Genomic DNA, 13,069 nt, shown 5'->3' on the forward strand with positions numbered 1-13,069 from the left:
TGTCACCATGTAAACATGTCAGGTGGCAGGGTTAATGGGATAAAAGAGGAGGAGAAGCAAGGTTGAAGAGTCTGATGCAGAAGTGAGTATGTGGAAACATTTTCTAACCATCAGATATGCCCAATGAAAAGCAAAGAACTCAGTTTTCATCAGTATCTAGCCAAAAAGGCTGTTCTCTCATGTCAGAAGTAAACTAATAACACCACCTATAGATTTCCATATGCACCATGCATTTTCAGTTCCAAAAGTATTTAAGATTAGTTATTGCACAAGAAAAATTAGAAATGCCCTGACATTACAAAGCTTATATATAAAAGGAACTTGATAGACTTTTCCCAAATTTAACAATCCTAAATATCTACATGTTACTGATAATTGTTGTAAAGCATAACATTTTTTCTAAATTATAAATACTTTAAAAAATATTTTATTAGCCCTCCTAGAGAAAAGACTGATTTCTTTTTTCTATCTAAGAAAAATCATCCCATAACAATCATTGTCACAAAAAAAAGGGGGTAATCAAAGAGTATGTAGTAAAAATTGTAGGGAAAAACATGTGTATACAGATGTGCCAGACAGTTACTTGATGTAAATAATATGTTCTTTTTCACATGGATTTTGTGATGTTTGAAGTCTTTGTCATTTTTTCCTTTTAACTTGTATTTTGTTGTGACAAGTTTTCTGGTTCTAAATCAGATTTGTACCTAATTCTCTGTTTGTGAAAACTTGAGTCTTGCCACGCTCTTTAAGATTAAGACATGAATTTAATGATGTGGTTCAGAGAGAACACAATGAGAGAAAGAGGGTTTGCATTTAGTTTTATTACTAGCTGGCTGTGTAATATTAGGCAAGTTGCTTAATTTCTCTGAGCCTTGATTTTGTACACCTGAAATGGGGATTTTTTTCTTCTATTGTGTTGGTTATAAATCAAAAGTACTAAGAGGGAATAATACTTTTTAATAATTGTCACATGACTTTTCTTTTGCTCTCTTTCCCTCAAAAGGATACATGAGCCTCAGCTGAGATTCCCCCTCTCCTGAAAGCAATTGGTATTTATCCCCAGGGGAAGTACATTAAAATTGGTGTTATCCCATCCTAGAAGTAATTAAGCTAATTTCCTGTCTCACTGTCTGCAGAAAACTTTCAAAGAAATCACAGGCTATCTTCACTTTGTGTCTATAAAGAAAAGAGAAAACCAAACAATATAACTTTAAATAGAAACTGTATCATGTTGTTAGAAATTATTTCTACTGAAGACATATTTGTCACAATAAATAGGCTCTTTTGAATGACCTGATTACTTAACGAAGCTTTTTTACATTAGGAACATTGGCCAAAAGGCTTACTCACTCACCTTGGCTACACTGATTTTGATTATTAGAAAAACAACTGCAAATGAAATCTCTACCACTAGCCACACCAGGGGCTGGAGATACATGTGACTGTCCTACTCTCAGGCTGAAATATGGCTCTGCACTGACCTCATCCTAGGGTGGGATTTCCAAAGAAGGCAAACAGTCACTCTAGACTTCCTCTGCAGGTTGGGAAAAATAAATAAATATATACATACATACACACAAAAAAGCAGGCCAGGTCTGCTGAGCACAAGGGAGTGTAAAGGTCTCACACTATGGTTTTTGGACCAAAGCCAACTCCTATGTGTTCTGGGTTGACCATCACACCTTGCTGGCTTCATAGTGTTCAAACAAACCAAAGCAACCAATAAAGCACAGGAATGGTTGTGTTTTTGTCAACACTTAAAAATTGTAAGATTTTACATACAAATCTGTCTTTAAAACTTTGAAACATCAATATCACACACTATTTAAGCCTCACTCATACACGCCTATATTCTCCTGAAGATGCCTAGCAATTGCCTCTGGTTAGTAGCTCCTTTAAGATTTCACCTTACCCTGTACTCTTCTAATATTTTAGAAAGTCTAAAGCACTTTCCAATATAATGTACTTTTATTTCCACACTCCCTGTGGAATCCATTTGGGAGACACTTATTGCATGTCTATGATGTATCACACAGTGTTCTAGGAAGGCTATGGGGATGAAGAGAAACTCGGGCAGACATGGTTCTGGTCTGCAAGTTATTTAAAATTCAGTGAAAGGAGTGATCTTAAGTACTGAAATAGGTATTCAAGCATTTGTTGCTTTGTGATTTATTATTGTTTTTATCAGTCCTATGAAAATGCTGGGAAGGAAGAAATATTTATCCTTCTAGGTTCTTCTGGATGGTATAAGAATTAAATTGACATGAGACAGATTAACAGAAGAAAATGAAACTAAAGTTCAATAACATGTATACATGGGACAGACCTAGAAAAACTGAGTAACTCACCAAAATGGCTGAAACCCTTACTTTCAATACCATCCAAAGACAAAAGAAAAAGAAAGGAGATATGTACCTGCATAACTGAATCACTGTGCAGTACACCTGAAACTAACACAACACTGTAAATCAACTATACTCCAATGTAAAATAAGAAGGTTGAATTAAAAAAATTAAAATGTATAAATAAATAAGTGCTCAGGTTTAGTTATTAAAATACTTTTTTCATCTAAAAAAAAAGAATTTTGGGGGCAGTGGTTTGCGACTTCAAAGGGGAGAAAAACGATTCACATGGAGATGGGAAAGCAAATGTTTGGGAAACAAATGTTTGCTGGGCCCTGCAGAGACAGTGGGGCACAGAGAGGAATTCTAACAAACAGACTCTGCTAGGTCCCTCGTGTCTACACACCTAGTTCATAATACAGTTATCTATGGTGATAGCTCCTTCCTGGAGCAGGTTCTCTAGCTACATTATTTAGGCAGTCAGGGGGAGGTCAAAGTTTCTTATTGAGTCTGTTAGGCCTTGATTGTTTTCAGCTGTAAATAATCCACATGCCAAAGAGACATTTTGGGGTGGCAAATTGTGCTCCTTATAAAAGTAAAAGAATACAATAGCGAGACATATGACATACTAGCATCAAGAAGGCTTTAACTCTGAAGTGTGAGTGAGGAGGAGGAACTAATTTATTTGTTATAGATGTGGAGTTTGGACAAGATCAGTAGTTCCCACCTGCCTAATAATCAAAATTACCTGAGATGCTTTTCAGAAATACAAGTTAAAAGAAAAGGAGCTAAGGAGAAAAAACTCTACAGAAAGTGGTAGGTACAAAAGCGCTGAAGTAGGAAGGGGCAGGACTAATTCCAGGTATTTCTAGACTGTTTAAATACTCATCAGTGTTCATTCCTTTCAGATGGAAGAGTGATCATGCCGGTCATCATACTGCGGCTTTAAATAAAAAGAGGAGCTTCCCAGATGATTGATACCATGTTTTATGGAATGTCTATCATCCCCAACAAAACAACTAATTTACATTTCACTCAGCTGTCAGGAATCTAGTTTAGACATAAGGCAAAATAAACACACTTTTCTGAAACTTTTACAAAAACATATGCCTACTTCAATATTTTCATCCCTCTCCCGAGTTTTCCAAAATAGTAGCATATGGTGGGATTATCAAAAATTCACGGGGTGGGGGGGGGAGCTGAGGAAGATGGCGGAAGAGTAAGACGCGGAGATCACCTGCCTCCCCACAGATACACCAGAAATACATCTACATGTGGAACAATTCCTACAGAACACCTACTGAACGCTGGCAGAAGACCTCAGACCTCCCAAAAGGCAAGAAACTCCCCACGTACCTGGGTAGGGCAAAAGAAAAAACAGACAAAAGCATAGGGACGGTACCTGCACCAGTGGGAGGGAGCCGTGAAGGACGAAAGGTTTCCACGCACTAGGAAGCCCCTTCGCGGGCAGAGACTGCGGGTGGCGGAGGGGGGAAGTTTCGGGGCCTCGGAGGAGAGCACAGCCACAGGGGTGCGGAGGCCAAAGCGGAAAGATTCCCGCACAGAAGACTGGTGCCGACCAACACTCACCAGCCTGAGAGGCTTGTCTGCTCACCCGCCGGGGAGGGGGGAGGGCGGGGCTGGGAGCTGAGGCTCGGGCTTCGGTCGGAGCGCAGGGAGAGGACTGGCGGCGTGAACACAGTCTGAAGGGGCTAGTGCGCCACAGCTGACCGGGAGGGAGTCCGGGAAAAAGTCTGGAGCTGCCGAAAAGGCAAGAGACTTTTTCTTACCTCTTTGTTTCCTGGTCCGCGAGGAGAGGAGATTCAGAGCACCGCCTCAATTAGCTCCAGACACGGGCGCGAACGGCAGCTATCAGCGCGGACCCCAGAGACGGGCATGAGACGCTAAAGCTGCTGCTGCCGCCAACAAGAAGCCTGTGTGCGAGCACAGGTCACTATCCACACCTCCCTTCCGAGGAGCCTGTGCAGCCTGCCACTGCCAGGGTCCCGGGATCCAGGAACAACTTCCCCAAGAACGCACAGCACGCCTCAGGCTGGTGCAACGTCACGCACGGCGCGCCTCAGGCTGGTGCAACGTCACGCACGGTGCGCCTCAGGCTGGTGCAACGTCACGCACGGCGCGCCTCAGGCTGGTGCAACGTCACGTCGGCCTCTGCCGCCGCAGGCTTGCCCTGCACTCCGTGCCCCTCCCCCCCCCCCCGGGGCTGAGTGAGCCAGAGCCACCCGATCAGCTGCTCCTTTAACCCCGTCCTCTCTGAGCGGGGAACAGACGGCCCTAGGCGACCTACACGCAGAGGCGGGTCCAAATCCAAAGCTGAACCCCAGGAGCTGTGTGAACAAAGAAGAGAAAGGGAAATTGCTCCCAGCAGCCTCAGGACCAGAGGATTAAATCTCCACGATCAACTTGATGTACCCTGCATAGGTAGAATACCTAAATAGACAACAAATCATCCCAAACTGAGGAGGTGGACTTTGGCAGCAAGATACATTATTTTTTCCCCTTTTCCTCTTTTTGTGAGTGTGTATGTGTATGCTTCTGTGTGAGATTTTGTCTGTATAGCTTTGCTTTCACCATTTGTCCTAGGGTTCTGTCCATCCGTTTTTTTGCTTTAAAAAAATTTTTTTTTCTTAATAATTATTTTTTATTTTAATAACTTTATTTTATTTTACTTTATTTTATTTTATCCTCTTTCTTTCTTTCTTTCTTTCTTTCTATTTTTTTCCCTTTTGTTCTGAGGCCTGTGGATGAAAGGCTCTTGGTACTCCAGCCAGGAGTCAGTGCTGTGCCTCTGAGGTGGGAGAGCCAACTTCAGGACACCCATCCACAAGAGACCTCCCAGCTACACATAATATCAAACGGCAAAAATCTCCCAGAGATCTCCATCTCAACACCAAGTCCCAGCTTCACTCAACGACCAGCAAGCTACAGTGCTGGACAACCCTATGCCAAACAACTAGCAAGACAGGAACACAACGCCACCCATTAGCAGAGAGGCTGCCTAAAATCATAATAAGGCCACAGACACCCCAAAACACACCACCAGACGTGGACCTGCCCACCACAAAGACAAGATCCAGCCTCATCCACCAGAACACAGTCATTAGTCCCCTCAACGAGGAAGCCTACAAAACCCACTGAACAAACCTTGCCACTGGGAATAGACACCAAAAACAATGGGAACTACGAACCTGCAGCCTGCAAAAAGGGGACCCCAAACACAGTAAGATAAGAAAAATGAGAAGACAGAAAAACACACAGCAGATGAAGGAGCAAGGTAAAAACCCACAGGACCTAACAAATGAAGAGGAAACAGGCAGTCTACCTGAAAAAGAATTCAGAATAATGATAGCAAAGATAATCCAAAATCTTGGAAATAGAATAGAGAGAATGCAAGAAACATTTAACAAGGACATAGAAGAACTAAAGAGGAAACAAGCAACGATGAACAACACAATAAATGAAATTTAAAATACTCTAGAAGGGATCAATAGCAGAATAACTGAGGCAGAACAGACAAGTGACCTGGAAGATAAAATAGTGGAAATAACTACTGCAGAGCAGAATAAAGAAAAAAACAATGAAAAGAACTGAGGACAGTCTCAGAGACCTCTGGGGCAACATTAAATGCACCAACATTCGAATTATAGGGGTCCCAGAAGAAGAAGAGAAAAAGGGACTGAGAAAATATTTGAAGAGATTATAGTTGAAAACATCCCTAACATGGGAAAGAAAATAGTTAATCAAGTCCAGGAGGCACAGAGAGTCCCATACAGGATAAATCCAAGGTGAAACATGCCAAGACACATATTAATCAAACTATCAAAAATTAAATACAAAGAAAACATATTAAAAGCAGCAAGGGAAAAACAACAAATAACACACAAGGGAATCCCCATCAGGTTAACAGCTGATCTTTCAGCAGAAACTCTGCAAGCCAGAAGGGACTGGCAGCCCATATTTAAAGTGATGAAGGAGAAAAACCTGCAACCAAGATTACTCTACACAGCAAGGATCTCATTCAGATTTGATGGAGAAATTGAAATCTTTACAGACAAGCAAAAGCTGAGAGAGTTCAGCACCACCAAACCAGCTTTACAACAAATGCTAAAGGAACTTCTCTAGGCAAGAAACACAACAGAAGGAAAAGACCTACAATAACAAACCCAAAACAATTAAGAAAATGAGGATAGGAACATACATATCAATAATTACCTTCAATGTAAATGTATTAAATGCTCCCACCAAAAGACACAGACTGACTAAATGGATACAAAAACAAGACCCATATATATGCTGTCTATAAGAGACCCACTTCAGACCTAGGGCCACATACAGACTGAAAGTGAGGGGATGGAAAAAGATATTCCATGCAAATGGAAATCAAAAGAAAGCTGGAGTAGCAATTCTCTTTTCAGACAAAATAGACTTTAAAATAAAGACCATTACAAGAGACAAAGAAGGACACTACACAATGATCAACGGATCGATCCAAGAAGATATAACAATTGTAAATATTTACGCACCCAACATAGGAGCACCTCAATACATAAGGCAAGTACTAACAGCCATAAAAGGGGAAATCAACAGTAACATAATCATAGTAGGGGACTTTAACACCCCACTTTAACCAATAGATCATCCAAAATGAAAATAAATAAGGAAACACAAGCTTTAAATGATACATTAAACAAGATGGACTTAATTGATATTTATAGGACATTCCATCCAAAAACAACAGAATACATAGTTTTCTCAAGTGCACATGGAACATTCTCCAGGATAGATCATATCTTTGGTCACAAATCAAGACTTGGTGAATTTAAGAAAATTGAAATCATATCAAGTATCTTTTCCGACCACAATGCTATGAGACTAGATATCAATTACAGGAAAAGATCTGTAAAAAATACAAACACATGGAGGCTAAACAATACACTACTTAATAACCAAGTGATCACTGAAGAAATCAAAGAGGAAATCAAAAAATACCTAGAAAGAAATGACAATGGAGACACGATGACCCAAAACCTATGGAATGGAGCAAAAGCAGTTCTAAGAGGGAAGTTTATAGCAATACAGTCCTACCTTAAGAAATAGGAAACATCTCAAATAAACAACATAACCTTGCACCTAAAGCAATTAGAGAATGAAGAACAAAAAAACCCCAAAGTTAGCAGAAGGAAAGAAATCATAAAGATCAGATCAGAAATAAATGAAAAAGAAATGAAGGAAACGATAGCAAAGATCAATAAAACTAAAAGCTGGTTCTTTGAGAAGATAAACAAAATTGGTAAACCATTAGCCAGATTCATCAAGAAAAAAAGGGAGAAGACTCAAATGAATAAAATTAGAAATGAAAAAGGAGAAGTAAGAACTGACACTGCAGAAACACAAAAGATCATGAGACATTACTACAAGCAACTCTGTGCCAATAAAATGGACAACCTGGAAGAAATGGACAATTTCTTAGAAATGCACAACCTGCCAAGACTAAATCAGGAAGAAATAGAAAATATGAACAGACCAATCACAAGCACTGAAATTGAAACTGTGATTAAAAACCTTCCAACAAACAAAAGCCCAGGACCAGATGGCTTCACAGGCAAATTCTATCAAACATTTAGAGAAGAGCTAACACCTGTTCTTCTCAAACTCTTCCAAAATACAGCAGAGGGAGAAACACTCCCAAACTCATTCTACGAGGCCACCATAACCCTGATACCAAAAGCAAAGATATCAAAAAGAAAGAAAACTCGGGCTTCCCTGGTGGCGCAGTGGTTGAGAGTCCGCCTGCCGATGCAGGGGACACGGGTTCGTGCCCCGGTCTGGGAAGATCCCACATGCCGCAGAGCGGCTAGGCCCGTGAGCCATGGCTGCTGAGCCTGCGCATCCGGAGCCTGTGCTCTGCAAGGGGAGAGGCCACAACAGTGAGAGGCCCGCCTACCGCAAAAAAAAAAAAAAAAAAAAAAGAAAGAAAACTACAAGCCAATATCACTGATGAACATAGATGCAAAAACCCTCAACAAAATACTAGCAAACAGAATCCAACAGCACATTAAAAGGATCATAGACCATGATCAAGTGGGGTTTATTCCAGGAATGCAAGAATTCTTGAATATATGCAAATCAATCAATGTGATACACCATATTAACAAATAGAAGAATAAAAAACATATCATCTCAATAGATGGTGAGAAAGCTTTTCACAAAATTCAATACCCATTTATGATAAAAACCCTGCAGAAAGTAGGCATAGAGGGAACCTACATCAACATAATAAAGGCCATATATAACAAACCCACAGCAAACATCATCCTCAATGGTGAAAAACTGAAACCATTTCAACTAAGATCAGGAACAAGACAAGGTTGCCCACTCTCACCGCTCTTATTCAACATAGTTTTGGAAGTTTTAACCACAGAAATCAGAGAAGAAAAGGAAATAAAAGGAATCCAAATCGGAAAAGAAGAAGTAAAGCTGTCACTGTTTGCAGATGACATGATACTAGACATAGAGCATCCTAAAGATGCTACCAGAAAACTACTAGAGCTAATCAATGAACTTGTTAAAGTAGCAGGATACAAAATTAATGCACAGAAATCTCTGGCATTCCTATACACTAATGATGAAAAATCTGAAAGTGAAATTAAGAAAACACTCCCATTTACCATTGCAAGAAAAAGAATAAAATATCTAGGAATAAACCTACCTAAGGAGACAAAAGACCTGTATGCAGAAAATTATAAGACACTGATGAAAGAAATTAAAGATGATACAAATAGATGGAGAGATATACCATGTTCTTGGATTGGAAGAATCAACATTGTGAAAATGACTCTACTACCCAAAGCAATCTACAGATTCTATGCAATCCCTATCAAACTACCACTGGCATTTTTCACAGAACTAGAACAAAAAGTTTTACAATTTGTATGGAAACACAAAAGACACCAAATAGCCAAAGCAATCTTGAGAACGAAAAATGGAGCTGGAGGAATCAGGCTCCCTGACTTCAGACTATACTACAAAGCTACAGTAATCAAGACAGTATGGTACTGGCACAAAAACAGAAAGACAGATCAATGGAACAGGATAGAAAGCCCAGAGATAAACCCACGCACATATGGTCACCTTATCTTTGATAAAGGTGGCAAGTATATACAGTGGAGAAAAGACCGCTGCTTCAATAAGTGGTGCTGGGAAAACTGGACAGGTACATGTAAAAGTATGAAATTAGAACACTCCCTAACACCACACACAAAAATAAACTCTAAGTGGATTCAAGACCTAAATGTAAGACCAGACACTATCAAACTCTTAGAGGAAAACATAGGCAGAACACTCTATGACATAAATCACAGCAAGAACCTTTTTGACTCACCTCCTAGAGAAATGGAAATAAAAACAAAAATAAACACATGGGACCTAATGAGACTTAAAAGCTTTTGCACAGCAAAGGAATCCATAAACAAGACCAAAAGACAACCCTCAGAATGGGAGAAAATATGTGCAAATGAAGCAACTGACAAAGGATTAATCTCCAAGATTTACAAGAAGCTCATGCAGCTCAAAAACCAAAAAACAAACAACCCAATCTTAAAATGGGCAGAAGACCTAAACAGACATTTCTTCAAAGAAGATATACAGATTGCCAACAAACACATGAAAGAATGCTCAACATCATTAATCATTAGAGAAATGGAAATCAAAACTACAATGTGATATTATCTCATACCGGTCAGAATGGCCATCACCAAAAAATCTAGAAACAATAAATGCTGGAGAGGGTGTGGAAAAAAGGAAACACTCTTGCACTGTTGGTGGGAATATAACTTGATCCAGCCACTATGGGGAACAGTATGGAGTTTCCTTAAAAAACTAAAAATAGAACTACCATATGACCCAGCAATCCCACTACTGGGCCTATACCCTGAGAAAACCATAATTCAAAAAGAGTCATGTACCAAAATGTTCATTGCAGCTCTATTTACAATAGCCAGGACATGGAAGCAACCTAAGTTGCTTCATCATCGGATGAATGTATAAAGAAGTTGTGGCACATATATACAATGGAATATTACTCAGCCATAAAAAGAAATGAAATTGAGATATTTGTAGTGAGGTGGATGGACCTAGAGTCTGTCATACAGAGTGAAGTAAGTCAGAAAGAGAAAAACAAATACTGTATGCTAACACATATATATGGAATCTAAGAAAAAAAAAAAAGCTCATGAAGAACCTAGGGGTAAGACGGGAATAAAGACACAGACCTACTAGAGAATGGACTTGAGGATATGGGGAGGGGGAAGGGTAAGCTCTGACAAAGTGAGAGAGTGACATGGACATATATACACTACCAAACGTAAAATAGCTAGCTAGTGGGAAGCAGCCACATAGCACAGGGAGATCAGACTGTTGCTTTGTGACCACCTAGAGGCAATGGATAGGGAGGGTGGGAGGGAGGGAGGCACAAGAGGGGAGAGATATGGGAACATATGTATATGTATAACTGATTCACTTTGTTATAAAGCAGAAACTAACACACCATTGTAAAGCAATTATCCTCCAATAAAGATGTTAAAAAAAAAACAAAAAAACTCCCGGAAACAAGATTCCCTTTAAGAGTTTTTCACATGCTCTTTGATATAACAAACTTGAATGAAGCATCAAAGCCTTTGATTGCATGGACAAGTAGGTCAGTTATAATAATCATTATTATTTTTTTTAAATAAAGGTATTTATTTATTTATTTATTTATTTATTTATTTTGGGCTGTGTTGGGTCTTCGTTGGTGCGCACGGGCTTTGTGTAGTTGCTGTGAGCGGGGGCTACTCTTCGTTGTGGTGTGTGGGTTTCTCATTGCGGTGGCTTCTCTTGTTGCAGAGCACAGGCTCTAGGTGTGCAGGCTTCATAGTTGTTGCACACGGGCTTCCGCAGTTGTGGCACACGGGCTTCAGTAGTTGTGGTTCATGGGCTCTAGAGCGCAGGCTCAGTAGCTGTGGAGCACAGGCTTAGCTTCTCTGCAGCATGTGGGATCTTCCCAGACTGGGGCATGAACCTGTGTCCCCTGCATTGGCAGGCGGACTGTCAACCACTGCGCCACCAGGGAAGCCCCCCCAATTCTTTTTTTAACAAATGAGTGTTCAGCAGAGCTTTTTTTTTTTTTTTAATTTATTTATTTATTTTTGGCTGTGTTGGGTCTTCGTTTCTGTGTGAAGGCTTTCTCTAGTTGTGTCAAGCGGAGGCCACTCTTCATTGCGGTGCGCGGGCCTCCCACTATCGCAGCCTCTCTTGTTGCGGAGCACAGGCTCCAGAAGCACAGGCTCAGTAGCTGTGGCTCATGGGCCTACTTGCTCCGCAGCATGTGGGATCTTCCCAGACCAGGGCTCAAACCCGTGTCCCCTGGTAGCAGGCAGATTCTCAACCACTGTGCCACCAGGGAAGCCCCAAGCCCCCCCAATTCTTGATATGATTCTTTGAATGCCTTAGAATCTGCCACTTTTGTAAGACAATATTGATGCCATTAAAATTCATGTCCCCAAATACACTGTTAATAGCTATTTTTAAAAGAAAATTTTATACTATTACCACGTTATTTTCTATAAGCAGAAAGTAGCTATGGAAATAAGTAAAATTCATGACATACGAACACAGATAATTCCAGCTTGATTCCTGTGCCTGCCAAAGTCTCTGAACCTGATGTTTTCCCCTTTCTCCACCCCTTCCTCTTCTTGGTCTCCTCCTCCTCCTTCTCCTCTTTTTCTTCTTCATACAAAGAAAGATCAGCAAGTAAGATACTTAACACCACAGTAGCTTCAAACAGACTTTATCTTTGACATCATCAGAAAAATTGAAAAATAATTAAAACAGAACTGGTTTTCTAGTTGTTTATCAATATTATTTAATTTTCAATTTTTACCTTACCAATATCATCTCACAAAGTACCAGGGGAAGGGTGCACAAGTTTCTGGTTTGTAAAACATATAGACCTTTTGTGTATCTTTTTATCTGTAGGGCTTAGTGACCAAAAATGCTAAGAAAGGTAGCTGAGGAAAAAGGGATATATTACTTGTGCAGAGAGTACTAGAATGAAAATCAGCAGATTTAGGTCTGATTCAGTAGGTCTCAACCCTCACTGATAATTAGAATCACCTAGAAGATTTTTGAAAAATAGAATTTTCCAGGCCTCCCTTCCCCTAGGAAATTCTGATTCAATTGGTCTCATTGTCTTTGGCATTTTTCTCTTAGTCCCAGTCTTCTTATTTACAGTTGAAGGACATTTGAGTTGATTGATTATAAGCTCTCAAACATGACTGATTATTAGAATAACTTGGAAAGTAGTTAAAATTTCTGGATATTTTTGAAGGACTGAAATCTAGGTAACAAATGATTGGTGAAAAATGGCCTGTGTTGGGCTTCCCTGGTGGCACAGTGGTTAAGAGTCTGCCTGCCGATTCAGGGGACACGGGTTCATGCCCCGGTCCGGAAGGATCCCTCATGCCGCGCAGCGGCTGGGCCCGTGAGCCATGGCCGCTGAGCCTGCGTTTCCAGAGCCTGTGCTCCACAACGGGAGAGACCACAACAGCGAGAGGCACGCGTACCGCAAAAAAAAAAAAAGGCCTGTGTTGAGTGATGGAATCACTCTGTAATAGAATACACCTGTGGCAGATAAAAATTATCTCTGACATGAATGTCATTCAATTCTA

Source organism: Mesoplodon bidens, assembly GCF_964165515.1.
Source record: "Mesoplodon bidens genome assembly, chromosome: 18".
Taxonomy (NCBI): Eukaryota; Metazoa; Chordata; class Mammalia; order Artiodactyla; family Ziphiidae; genus Mesoplodon; species Mesoplodon bidens.